A 13,898-nucleotide genomic window follows, 5' to 3' on the forward strand; every position below is an offset into this window, starting at 1 on the left:
GTGTGTGTGTGTGTGTGTGTGTGTGTGTGTGTGTGTGTGTGTGTGTGTGTGTGTGTGTGTGTGTGTGTGTGTGTGTGTGTGTGTGTGTGTGTGTGTGTGTGCGCGCGCGCGCGCACACGCGCATGTGAGTGAAGAGGGTTAGCGAGGGGGGAGGGGAGAACCAGAGGGACTAGGAAAGAAAGTGGATTATCCTGATTCGTTACCTACACTGAACACACAGAATTTGAAGATTTCCAAAGTCTCCACTGAATTCCGAACTGCTACTTTGACACTGCGCTCACGAGAGCCCGTAACAAAATGCGTTCATTTTATTGTGCTCCACTCCATTTCTGCTGCTAATCCTGAGTAAACATGGGAATAGATGGGTTAAGTTTCAAAATTCCTAAACCAAAAAGAAAATAAACAATACTGGAATGAAAGGTATGGAGAACTCACTCCATGACACAGAACACAACCTTCCCACGTGCCCATCTTAGGAGCTTCGGGACTGACCTGGGGGGTCCATTCACTGATTATTCATTTGACTGCCAAAGATGCCATTTTGTATAGGGTACTGAACAGTCCTCAAGGTAAAGACTTTCACTTTTCTCAAACTGGGACAGAAATAAACTTAGAAAATACAGAACTCCCAACTGCACAGGAAAGGTAGTGGAATTCTTGGTAGGCTCAGTGTGACAGTTATATTAGGAACCTCAAAGCTGACTCTGGCACTGATTCACTTTGGCCTCTGTGTCTCCCTACTCTTCCAAAATGGAGACAGAAACATCCGTGAAGAATTCCTTTACGAAGTATTGTGAAATAATCGTTCCTCAAAAACGATGTACTTCATCGAAGAAAGCTGGTCTTAGGAGTATAACCTCCTTCTATAATAGATCACTCTAATTCAATAGAGCTGCTTTGGAAACTCGCTACATTTCTATAAATCAAATTATTTTCTAAAAGCAGTCAGAAAATTTACTACTCGAAGAAAGGCTATGGCAAATGACGGCATATACTCATCAATTCACTTATATACTTTTCAAAAGCATTTACAAAGCACTTAGAAGCATCAATTTGATCTTCACCATAACCATCTGAGATAGGTGGTTTTATGAATTTCTATTTCTGAATGAGGAAAAAAGCCTCAAGAGAGGTAATAAATTGATTTGCCAAAGTCACAGAACAAATAAGTATATGAGTCACAACTTTAAATATTGTTTCTAAATCCCATGCTGTTTCCTTTGCCCCTAGCTACCACCTCTGCATGTAATTATTCACTGACGTTCTCCGTAATTGTATTAAATAAGTAATAAGAACCTATTTCTAAGCCCAATGCATTGTACCGCTCATTCAAGGAGGCAGTGTTTAAGAGTATGGACTCTGGTGTCAGGTTCACATTCAAATTTTAGTGTCACCTTTTAGTAGTTTTGTAAATTAAGCAATTTAACAGTATTTCCAGAACCTCGGTTTCCTCATCTGTAAAAGAGGAATAATACCTTCTTTCATAGGGCTTGCAAAGGATAGAATTAGATAACCTGTGTAAAGCACCTAGAGCAGTGTTAGCATATAAGAAATGCTCAATAATGGTAGCTATTATCGTTGATGTTGAAAATCAAACCAATATAAAACTTGTGAAAAGGGGGAAAATGCTTCCTTTTCAATAAAAAGACACAAAATTTAACTTTCAGCCTCTAGATTACATGGTTCCCTCTAGCACTAAAAATTTAGCACTCAAGTCTAGGATTTTATGGGGCCAAGTAATAAACCAAGATCAAACTGTCATAAAAGATAAGCTACTATACAAAATAGAAACACTAATTGGTCTTAAAAAAAAAAAAACTGAGGCAAGTCCATGGTTGCTATAAAGCAGCAATGTTGTTTTTCTGTACAATCAGTTCTACTTCTTGCCGTTTAACCATTTTAAGTAGAAATGTATTGGTGTTAGGCAGAAATTCACAGACTATTGCCACATGAAGAGAAAAATACCTAATAGGAATACTTGTTTTATGTAGCTAGTGCGTTAAAGTTTTCAAAGAATACATGTCTTACTTCATTTGACCCTCATGCTACTCACCAGGAGAACATGGATTAACTTTCTAGCACAAGAAAAGACTGCCAGTGATAAAAGGCAAACCTTACTTTTTAACTCCTTGTCTCATTTTTCATGACCCCTTATTGATAGATGATGGTATGCAGATGCTACAGTGCAGAGTGTACAAAATACTATGGGAAGACAGAGACAGGCCAGTAAGTCTTGGGGAGCCAGAAAAGGCTTTGGAAAGTAGATGGCATTTATCCAACTTTTACCTAGTACACAAGCACGTCTAGAATATTCTTGGTTGTTCCTGAGCTTCATGGGATTTTCTCTGAATTCTGAATATGTCATTCAGTGATTTAGTTGTCCTTCACTGCTTTTGCTGATCTGCAAACTTCAATGGTTCCCCCTTTAAAAATTTTTTTATCCAGTACTTTGATATTTAAAAAGGCAGGGAATTGAGGCCACTGTTCTTTGACTCAACACCACTTAAGGCTCCTTCTAATTCTATATTTCTGTGATTTTTAAAAATTACTGCTCATTCTTACATTGCATTACTTACTATATAACACATCAGTTTAAATGTGCTTGTTTATCTATAGCCTATTAACACTGAGAAATTTTTTTTTCCTTCACTACCATTTATCTCAGAAATTAATAGTTGGGAAGAACCCTTAAGAATGTCTAAGGAAGCATGTCTCCCTAAAGAAACTCAGTCCATAGCTGTGGAAGTTTGATGGTTATTTCTTTCTTATGAAGGGCTAAGAATTGCCTTTTTATAACCACCTCTAATTGTCTTCTCCAACAATATGAAACAAACATATTTTTTAACAAAAGACATTCAGATATTTGAAGGCAATTTTAACAATCCCTTACCTTGAGCTATTAATTTGAGGCTGTTCTTTCCTAATATAGATTATTAGTGCTATAAGTTTCCCTCTAAGCACCGCTATAGTTGCATCCTAATTATTTGGAAATGTTTCATTTCCATTCAGTTGAAAATACTTCCCAATTACCCTTTTCATTTATGTCACATGGGTTATTTGGTAAAATTCACCAGTGTGACCATTTGGGTCTGGGTTTCTTTTTTGGAAGGTTTTTGGTGGTGGTGGTGGTATTGTTTGTTTTTAATATATACTATTAATTTGATGTCTTTAATAGATATAGAGCTGTTCAGGTAATCTATTTCTCCCTGAGGGAGTTTTGGTAGTTTGTATCTTTCTAGGATTTGGTCCATTTCATCTAAGTTCTCAAATTTGTGGGCAGAGATTGTAGTATTCTCTCATTAGCCCTGTAAAATCCATGAGGTCAGTAGTCGTGGCTCCTCTTTCCTTCCTGATACTGGTAATTTATGTCTTCTCTCTTTTATCCTTGCTTAGCCTCGCTATATGTTTATCATTTTATTAATCTTGTTCAAAGAAACCAGCTTTCCGTTTTGTTGATTTTTCTTTATCATTTTCCTATTTTCAATTTTGTTGACTTCTCTAATTTTTATTATTTACTTTCTTCTGCTTGCTTTAAGTTTAATTTGCTCTTCTCTAGTTTCATAAGGTGGAAACTTCAATTATTGATTTTAGGTTTTTTTCTAATATAAACATTTAATGCTATAAATTTCCTTCCAAGCACTATTTTAGCTGCATCCCACACATTTTTATAGACTATATTTTCACTTTATTTTAAAATATTTTTAAATATTTCGTGAGACTTCTTTGATGCAGCAGGCATTATTTAGAACTGTGTTCATTTCCAAATATTTGAGAATTTTTACACTAACTTTTTGTTATTAACTTCATTTCCACTGTTGTCTGAGAATGTATTTCGTATGACTGGCATTCTTTGAAATGAAACATGTTCTGTATGGCCTAGAATGTGCCCCTGGGTTATTTAGAAGTGTGTTGTTCAGTTATAAGATATTTTTCCAGATACCTTTCTGTTCTGATTTAATCTTTGTATGATTTAAACCCTTTTAAATTAATTGTCTTGTTTTTTTTTTACCCAGAATATGGTCTATCTTGATAAAGTTCTGGGCATGCTTGAAAAGAATGTGTATTCTGCTTTTGTTGGGTAGAGTGTTCTATAACTGTCAATTAGGTCAAGCTGGTTGATAGTGGTGTTTTAACCTTCTATATCTTTATTGGTTTGTTATCTACTTGATGTATCTGTTCAGAGAGGGTACTGAAATCTGACTACATTTGTGGATGTGTCTATTTCTCCTTGTATATACTGAAACCCTGTTATTAGGTGCATAAATATTTAAGAGGATTTTTTTTGATGAATTTACCACTTTATCATTATGAAAGAACCCTCTTTCTCCCTGGCAATATTCTTTGCTCTAATTTCTACTTTGTCTGATATTAATATAGCCACTCCAGGCTTTTTTTAAAAAAACTTATTTATTTTCTTCTATTTTTTTTTGGCTGCATCGGGTCTTAGTTGTGGCATGCAGGATCTTTGTTGAGGCATAAGGGATCTTTCGCTGTGGCACGCGGGCTTCCAGGGCACATGGGCTCTGTAGTTGTGACACGCAGGGTCCACAGCACATGGACTCTCTCACTGAGGCACGCAAGCTCAGTAGTTGTGGTGCATGGGCTTAGTTGCCCCTGGCATGTGGGATCTTAGTTCCCCGACCAGGGATTGAACCCACATCCCCTGCATTGCATGACAGGTTCTTTACCACTGGACCACCAAGGAAGTCCCCACTCCAGGCTTTTTTTTTTTTTGGCTGTGTTGGGTCTTCGTTGCTGCGCCCAGGCTTTCTCTAGTTGCAGCGAGTGGGAGCTACTCTTCATTGCAGTACATGGGCTTCTCTTTGCAGTGGCTTCTCTTGTTGCGGAGCACGAGCTCTAGGTGTGCAGGCTTCAGCAGGTGCAGCACACGGGCTCTAGAGCTCAGGCTCAGTAGTAGTGGCGCACGGGCTTAGTTGCTCCACGGCATGTGGGATTTTCCCAGACGAGGGATCGAACCTGTGTCCCCTGCATTGGCAGGTAGATTCTTAACCACTGAGTCACCATGGAAGTCCGCAGGCTTTTTAAAAAATTAGTGCTGAAGTGTATATTATTTTCCATCCTTTAGCTTGTAATCTATTTATCTTTATATATATGTTGTGCACTTTTTTTGCAGGCAGCATAGAGTTAATCCTTGTTTGCTTTTTCTTTTTGAACCTAATCTGATATTCTTTGCCTTTTACTGAGAGTATTTAGACCATTTATACTTAATGTGATTATTGATATGGTTAGGTTGAAATGTAGCACCTTGCTTTTTTTTTTTGTATTTGTCCCATCTGTTCTCCATTCCCTTTTCCCTTTTTCCCTGCCTTCTTTTGAACTATTTTTTTTTTCTGATTTATCTCCTTTGTCTTATGACTATTTTTTATGCTTTAGTGTTGATTTAGGGTTTATGGCTATATCCTTAACTTATTACAATATCCCTTTAAGGGATACTGTACTTCTTCACATATAGTAAAAAAAACTTTAATATTATATTTCAATTTTTTCCCTCCTTTGTGCAATTATTGTCACACCTTTTATATGTTATAAACCCCAACTCCACTATTACTATTTTGTTTAAATGATTACCTTTTTAAAAAGATTTAAATTTAAAAAAGCAAAACCTTATACATTTACCCAGGTGTTTACCATTTCTGGTGCTCTTTATTTCCACTTGGTATTATTTTCTTTCTTCCTGAGGACTTTAACATTTCTTGTAGTGTGGGTCTAACGGTGACTAACTCTTTAAGGTTTTGAATGTCTGAAAATGTCTTTATTTCACTACCTTTTTTGAAAAATATTTTCATTAGCTATAGATTTCTAGGTTAACAGTTTTTTCTTCCATTACTTTAAAGACATTGCTCCACTGTCTTCTGGCTTGCTTTGCTTTTGATGAAAAGTCTGCTGTCATTCTTTGTTCCTCTAAATTTATAGTTTCTCCGTTCTCTACTTTAAAATCTTTCTCGTTATTACTGGTTTTAAATTATCTGATTAATGTTGTGCCTTGGTGTAATTTTCTTCATTTTTTTCTTTTTTTTGGTAATTACTAGCTTTTCATTGAGCTTCTGAGATTTGTGGGCTTATGGTTTTCATTAAATCTAGCAAATTTTCAGCCATTATTTTAAAAAGATTTTTTTCTGTTCCCTCCCTCCTTTGGAGACTCTAATTACACAATAGTTTTGGCTGTTTAAAGTTATCCCACAGCTCACTGATGGGCTTTTTTCCCCAGGATTTTTGTGTGTGTGTTTTATTTTGTGTAATGTCTATTGCTGTGTCTTCAAGTTCTTGCAATCTTTCTTTCTGCAGTGTCTAGTCCGCTGTTAATCCTATCCAGTGTATTTTTCATCTCAGATGTTTATGTTGTCTCTAGAAGATCAATTTGGGTCGTTTTATAGCTTTCATGTCTTTTCTTAACAAATTTATGCTTCCTCTATTATCTTGAACATACAAAATTTAGTTATACTAATGTTTTTAATATCTTCATTTAGTGAATATGTTATTAAAATCTTATTAAATTACTTAACTAAAATGTTTATTAACTTAATATCTTTGTTTATTAAATCTGTTTCATTTCTGAGTCTATTTTTATTGATTGAATTTTCTCTTCCTACTGAATTTTCCTGTTTCTTTGCATATCTGGTAAATTTTGATTGAATGCTAGACATTGTGTACGTTACCTTGTTAGGTGCTGGATATTTTGTGTTTCTTTATATACTCTTGAGCTTTGTTCTGAGTTGGAGTTAAGTGACTAGAAACAATTTGACCCTTTTCTTTTCTATTTTAATTTTTTGTCCGCGCCATGCGGCATGTGGGGTCTAACCCGTGCACCCTGCAATGGAACCGTGGAGTCTTAACCACTGGACTGCCAAGGAAGTCCCACAGTGTGACCCTGTAAACCAGAAGTCTGCAAATTATGGTGCACAAGCCAAATTTGGCCCAGAGTCTATTTATGTAAATAAAGTTTTATTAGAATACAGCCACCCCCATTCATTTACATATTATCTATGACTGCTTTAACATTACAATGGCAGAGCTAAGTAGTTGCAGCAGAGGTCATATTGCCTGTAAAGCCTAAAGTATTTTCCATCTGGCCCTTCACTAAAAAAGTGTTATGATTCCTCTTTAATGGCTTACTTTTAAGATTTTTTTTGTTTTGTTTTTTTTGGCCACACAGTGCAGCTTGTGGGATCTCAGTTCCCTAATCAGGGATCGAGCCCAGGTCCACAGCAATGAAAACCTGTGTCCTAGTCACTGGACCACAAGGGAATTCCCACTTTTAAGATTTTTTAGGTAGGATCAGGGCAGCCTTTAGTCTAGGGCTAATTTTGCCTCACCACTGAGGCAATACCCTTCTGAGCATTCCATCTAATGCCACTTGTATTACAAAGTTTTTCTACTCTGAATGGTGGGGATGCACACTTCCCAGCCCTACATGAGCTAACTTTCCCTTGCCAGTGGTTTTTCTCCAAGCCTTGGGTAGTTCTCTCGTAAGCACGCACCAATCAGCACTCAGCTGAAGACTCCAAGGGAACCCTCTGAAGATCTCCAGAGCTCTCTTCTCTCTGGTCCTCTGTCCTGCAAATTCTAGCTGCTTCAACCTCCCTGAATTGCCAGCTTAATCACCTCAATTCAGGGTGACTACTGAGCTGTGTCTGGGTTCCCCTCTTACACTGTGGCCTTGGGCACATCATTTGTTTCCTTTATCTCAGGGTTAACTGTCTTATGCCACTTGTCACCCAATGTTTGAAAACCTTTGTTTCATATATTTTATGGGGTTTTGTTTGTTTGTTTGTTTTGCTAAGGCAGGATAATAAATCCAGTTCCTGTTACTACATCATGACTGGAAGTCATGGTAGAAGTCCCCTCAGTATGATATTCCAATTCCTTACATTTGCATTAATGTTTTATATTTTTAAATAAGTACTGACAAATCAACACTATCTCATTTCATCCTCTCCACATTGCTGAAGTGTAGAGATCACAAAAAATGCAAAAAATTTTCTGGGGTCACATTACAGAGCAGCTCATGTCTCCTAGTCATTTTCTCTTCCATAAAATATACATAATTTTTTTCAAAATTTACTGTATGTAATGACATAAATTATAAAAGACTGTCTTCTCTACAAAGTACACTGTAAAATAATTTATTACTAGTATCTCAAGCTTATAAAACTGAGCAATATCAGATTAAAGGATTAATAGTTACTGAATGTTGCTAATGGCCAGGTATATCACCTCAATTAATCCTCATAAGCCTCACAACTATTATTATTTCAATTTTATAAAAGACAAACTGTGGCTAAGAAAGCCTCATTAACTTGCTTATAGTGTACTTATTGGAATCACAGCCAGAATTCAAGCCAGGCTACACTTGGTTCTAAAACTTGTGCTATCCACCATTCTGTCTGCTCTTAATTTATAGCTCTTAAAAAGCACACTTCTGGAACTAAATTCTGATAGAACACTCTAAATTTTCAGTAACAAAATGGCATTAGGAATAATTTACTAAAAATATCAATATCTACTCATTTTTACCAAAGAACTTCTAATCAAACAAGCACTGAAAAGAAAATGAAGTATATTCTTAGAAGAAATTTCAAACCTAGCTTTTCTCCCAGTAATCCTAGAAATACACAGATGATTGAGATTTTAGTTGCTTTTTTCACTTACCTATCTCTGTGGTCACGAGGCAACAAGAGAAGGTTGTATTAGGCAAAGTCAGTAACCACTATACAATCCATTTTCCCTATCCCACTTTCCCATCTTTGTAAACAAAACACACAAAAATTATTACTCTCGTAGAGTTCATCTTCAAGTGAAAGGGAGACAGATAAGTAAAATATATAACAGAAGGTGGTTAAAAAAATAAAGTACTGGGACTTCCCTGGTGGTGCAGTGGTTAAGAATCTGCCTGCCAATGCAGGCGACACGGGTTCGAGCCCTGGTCCGGGAAGATCCCACATGCTGCGGAGCAACTAAGCCCGTGCGCCACAACTACTGACCCTGCGCTCTAGAGCCCGCGAGCCACAACTACTGAGCCCACGTGCCACTACTGAAGCCTGCGTGCCTAGAGCCTGTGCTCTGCAACGAGAAGCCACTGCAAGGAGAAGCCCGCGCACCACAACGAAGAGTAGCCCCTGCTCGCCGCAACTACAGAAAGCCCGCATGCAGCAACGAAGACCCAACGCAGCCAAAAAATAAATAAAAACAAATAAATTTATTTTAAAAATAATAATAAATAAATAAAGTATTGTAGTGATAGGAAGTGCTGGGAGTGTAAGGCAGGGAGAAACAGTGGTAATTTGAAATAAGGTAGTCAGGGAAGGCCTGGATGCGGAGATGACAATTTTGCAAAGATTTAAAGGAGGTAAGGAAGTGAGTCATGTGGCTATTTGTGGGAACAGTAATTGCAAAACCCCAACGTAGGAACAAGAATATTGGTATGGCTAAAGCAGTGAGTGAGGGGGAGCAGTAAAAGGTTAGGTTAGATCAGAGGTAATGGGGGCCCATATCATGTAGAAGTTGATAAGCCTCTGTGAAGAGAGGCACCGGAGTCACTAGAGCAGAAAAGTAACATGATCAGACTGAAGAGTTTTAAATAATTTATCTGGCTGCCATTTGGAGAATGGGTTATAGTGGAGAAAGTGTGAAAGCAGGGAAACAAGTTAGGAGGCTATTTTAATAAAAAGATGAAGGCTTTGACCAGTATGGTAGTAGAATACATGGTGAAAAGCAGTCATCTTCTAGATATATTTAAGGCAGAGCTGACAGTATTTCCTGACAGCTGGGTGTATAGGGGATGACAGAAAGAAGAGAGGATGATGGTGCCACAGAGACTATCTGAACAACTGGAGGAATGTAGTTGCCATTTACTGAGATGAGGAAGACTAAGGGAGAAGAAAGTTTGGTTGGAGTGGAGAGGATTAGCCATTTAATACTGCAAATGTTTTCAGTGATAGAGGGGATAATTTATTTCCCAGGTTAAAAATGTTTGTTCAAATCTATTTCAAATGTTTAGATTTCACTGAATTAAAAAAAACTACCATGAAACAGGAGATCTAAATTTTTCTTCAATATGCTACAAGAAAAAGTTACTGAACAGACATATAGCTACTCCAAATGATAAAATGAGAATAAAGTTAAATTCTCCCAATCTGCAATTCTCCCTTCATCTCATTGCCAGATTTTCACAGATAAATGAAACAGAATTTGTTATACCTCATTAGTCAAACCATTCCCATTAGTGGCTTTCTCCCAGGATGTTGTGTCCCTCTTACCATCTGCCACAAGGATGTTCTAGGTGAAGACTGTGATGTCCAACGGGATGGATGGATGTGCCACCTCAGCTCCACAGATGGCACTTTGCTCCTGCTAATCATAACCCTGATGGGAAGTCACTCCAAAGAAACAGATGGCCCCAGCCCAAGATGTGTAATTCAAACCTTCTCAAAATAACTATCACCTAATGAGAAAAAGTGAGACTATCTTTAAAATAATATAAGAACCAAATAAAAAAAAGGTTTTGCTCTAATTCTTGTTCAGGTTCCCTAGAAAAATATTCTCATGTAATTAGAAAATATACAAGGTTGGAGGTGAAGGATAAAGAAATTAAAATATCAACTTACAAAAGCCAATGATGACTATGTTGTCAATCAGGCGGGAAAAACCTAAAAACAAAAATAAAAATTATATATTAGTTTTATATAGTAGTTGTGTGTGCATTTTTAATTGTAACTTCGTTGAGATAATTGCAGATTCACATGAAGTTTTAAGAGAGATCTTTAGTATCCTTTACTCAGTTTCCCCAGTGGTAATATTTCACAAAACTGAAGTGCAATGTCACAATCAGTATATGTGTGTATATATATATATCATATATATTATACAATATACTGGTCTTTTTAAAATAAAATTTATTTATTTATTTATTTTTGGCTGCATTGGGTCTTTGCTGCTGCCTGCAGGCTTTCTCTAGTTGCAGCGAGCAGGGGCTACTCTTCATTGTGGTGCGCAGGCTTCTCATTGCAGTGGCTTCTCTTGTTGAGGAGCACAGGCTCTAGGCACGCAGGCTTCAGAAGTTGCAGCATGTGGGCTTCAGCAGTTGTAGCACGCGGGCTCAGTAGTTGTGGCTCACGGGCCCTAGAACACAGGCTCAGTAGTCGTGGTGCACGGACTTAGTTGCTCCACAGCATATGGGGTCTTCCCAGACCAGGGCTCGAACCCATATCCCGTGCACTGGCAGGTGGATTCTTAACCACTGCACCACCAGGGAAGCCCTATATTGGTCTTTTGAGATTTTTCCCAGTTTCATTTTATTTGTGTGTTTATGCTTACTTCTATAGAATTTTATCACCTGCAGGCTCACAGATCCCCCGACAGCCAAGATACTGAATGCCACACGGATTCCTCATGTCATCCTTTCATAAGTACACCCACCTCCTTCCCCACAACCTCCTTCTGTCCCTAACCCCTTGTATATCTATTTTTAACACTAAAATAATAACATCCATTTGTGAACAATAAGTATCTTACTCATTGTGTGTTAAGAGTCTACTGTGTAGTTGAATGTCAAATCATGAATAAGGAATTCTTTTTTTCTGCATTAAAGAGTAAGTTTCAGTTTAAGGAACAAATTCTCTGAAAAGATGTTTGTTCCTCGTTACCTTAACATAGACTACTCACTTCAAAAATCAAAAGGTAAAAGGTAAGCTAAAGTAGTGACTGAACTCATAGATTTCATAGTTTTAATATTTATTTCAAAATATTTTATTCTTTAGAGCAGTTTTAGGTTCACAGTAAAAATGATGGGAAGGTGGTTTTTTAGTTGCAGTTTTTTAAATTTATTTTGGCTGCGCGGGGTCTTAGTTGCAGCATGCAGGATCTTTAGTTGCAGTACACGGACTTCTTAGTTGCAGCATGCATGCAGGATCTAGTTCCCCGACCAGGGATCGAACCCAGGCCCCCTGCACTGGGAGACAAGAGTCTTATGCACTGGACCACCAGGGAAGTCCCAGGAAGGTGTTCTTAATTTCAAATTCCACTTGTTCATTGGAAACAAGGAAAGCATATATAGGAAAGCACCCGACTTTTGTATAATGAACTTGTATCCTACAATGCTGCTGTAATTGCTTATTGGTTTTGCTACTGAGGTAAGGCTAGCCTCACTGAATGAGTTAAAAAGTATTCCCTCTGCTTCTATCCTTTGAAAGTGATTATAGAGAACCGGCATAATTTCTTCCTTAAATGTTTGGCAGAATTCACTAGTAAAACCATCTGGGCCTGGTGCTTTCTATTTTGGAAGGTAATTATTTACCTGAATTCTTTAATTGAGAAATCCTCTTCAATCGTCTATTTCTTCTTCTGTGTTTTAGCAGATTGTCTTTTAAAGAGTTGATCCATTTCATCCAGGTTATCAAACTTGTGGGCACTTAGTTCACTGTATTACTTTATTATCCTTTTAATGTCCAAGGGATCTGAAGTGATGTCCCTTCATTTCTGATATGAGTAATTTGTATCCTCCCTCTTCTCTTCTTAGTTAGCCTCATTAGAGGCTTATCAATTTTATTGATCTCTTCAATAAAACCAATTTTTGTGTCCTTGCTTTTCTCTATTGATTTCCTATTCTCAATTTCATTGATTTCTGCTCTAATTCTTATTACTTCTTTTCTTCTCCATACCTTAGATTTAGTTTGCTTTTCTTTATCTAGTTTCCTAAGATGAAAACAGATTGATTCTTCCTTCCTAGCATATGCATTCAATGCTATACATTTCCTTCTAAGCACTGCTTTCTCTGCATCCAACATATTTTAAGTTGTGTTTTCATTTTTATTTAGTTCAAAATATTTTTAAATTTCCCCTGAGATTTTTTTTGACCTATGTATTATTTGTAAGTTTGTTGTTTAATCTCCATGTATTTTGAGAATTTTCCAGTTGTCTTTCTATTATTGACTCTAATTCCATTGTGGTCTGAGAGCAGATATCATATGATTTCTACCCTTTTAACTTTGTTAAGATGTGTTTTATGTGGTCTACCTTGATGAATGTTCCAAGTGAGTTCTATGTGGTCTACCCTGATGAATGTTCCAAGTGAGTTTGAGAAGAATGCCAGTATGCTTGGGTTCAGGTAAGAACCCTCTTCAACGTTGCAGACTGCTGACTTCTCATTGTACTCTCACGTGTCAGGAAAAACAGCTGGCTAGTTCTCTGGCCTCTTCTCATAAGGGCACTAATCTCATTCATGAAGGCTCCACCCTCATGATCTAATTACCTCCTGAAGCCCCACCTTCAAATATCATCACATTTGGCATTAGTATTTCAACATGTAAATTTTGTGTGGACATAAACATTCAGTCCATTATAATGACCTTATATAGAGATAAAGACAATTTAGTCATTTCTGAACCACCTCACTCTCTACAAAATCTCACACCAATAATAGCACGAGCTGGGGGAAAAGCTGGGTAGACTACTAAAAACCTATACAATTTTGTAATCAGAGAGCTAACCAAATAATAACGGGTACCTTGACCTTAACTTGGACAGCCCCAGCAGGCAGCTCAGTGTAACTGAAGAGTGCCTCAGGTAATATCAAAAATGCTCAAAAACAATAGAATGGAAAGGCTACTGCAGGAGAAATGGCGACAAAGAGTTCAGAGACGGGGTCTCACAGCTGGGGAGAGTGACTTCACTCTAACCTTGTCAACTCAGACTCAGCTGGGTTCCAGAGCCTGCACAACTCCAGAATATTCCCTCACTCTTATTAATTTCCCACTTTCTCTACTATCTTCCAAATGACCCCCCACTCCCCACAGTTGTACATACATCACTCTGCTAACATCCCTACTTCATGCTTCATTGAGAGAGAGAGAGGGAGGGGGGGAGGAGAGGGAGAGGGGGGA

General features: G+C 37.5%; 1 protein-coding gene across 4 annotated transcripts in view; it reads right to left on the reverse strand.

The window, feature by feature from the left end:
- Nucleotides 1-13,898, reverse strand: part of PLAGL1 (PLAG1 like zinc finger 1) — a 66,922-nt gene that overhangs the window by 34,580 nt on the left and 18,444 nt on the right. For all 4 annotated transcript variants that reach the window (XM_029223355.1, XM_029223357.1, XM_029223356.1 and 1 more), the window contains exon 3: nucleotides 10,626-10,667. The gene's annotated coding sequence lies outside the window, so the exon portion shown is untranslated. The remainder of the gene's footprint in view (nucleotides 1-10,625; nucleotides 10,668-13,898) is intronic.

The sequence above is a fragment of the Monodon monoceros genome, unplaced genomic scaffold (assembly GCF_005190385.1).
Source record: "Monodon monoceros isolate NGI ecotype Baffin Bay Population unplaced genomic scaffold, NGI_Narwhal_1 Super_Scaffold_15, whole genome shotgun sequence".
NCBI lineage: Eukaryota > Metazoa > Chordata > Mammalia > Artiodactyla > Monodontidae > Monodon > Monodon monoceros.